This window comes from Plasmopara halstedii (assembly GCF_900000015.1).
Source record: "Plasmopara halstedii genome assembly, contig: Scaffold_1583, whole genome shotgun sequence".
In the NCBI taxonomy this organism is placed as follows: domain Eukaryota; phylum Oomycota; class Peronosporomycetes; order Peronosporales; family Peronosporaceae; genus Plasmopara; species Plasmopara halstedii.
In genome coordinates this window covers 320692-320896 of record NW_020188494.1, presented here as the reverse complement: position 1 = coordinate 320896, position 205 = coordinate 320692, and positions in this window count along the sequence as shown.

The following is a 205-nucleotide window of genomic DNA, read 5'->3' as shown; positions in this document are numbered from 1 at the left end:
TGAGACCAGGGTGAACACGCACTCCGCGTCGTCCGGTGTCACCCTCACTTTCCGCTCCGTTGGAGCTCCGATGTTATCGACAACATCCTACGAAGAACTGCTAACCCCGCAGTCTTCGTCCGGTGGATACCGTGCCACCACACGCATCTGAAGGTCCGTGCCCAAGACGCCTCAGTTTAAGCCATCAATGGCATGCAGCGACTGC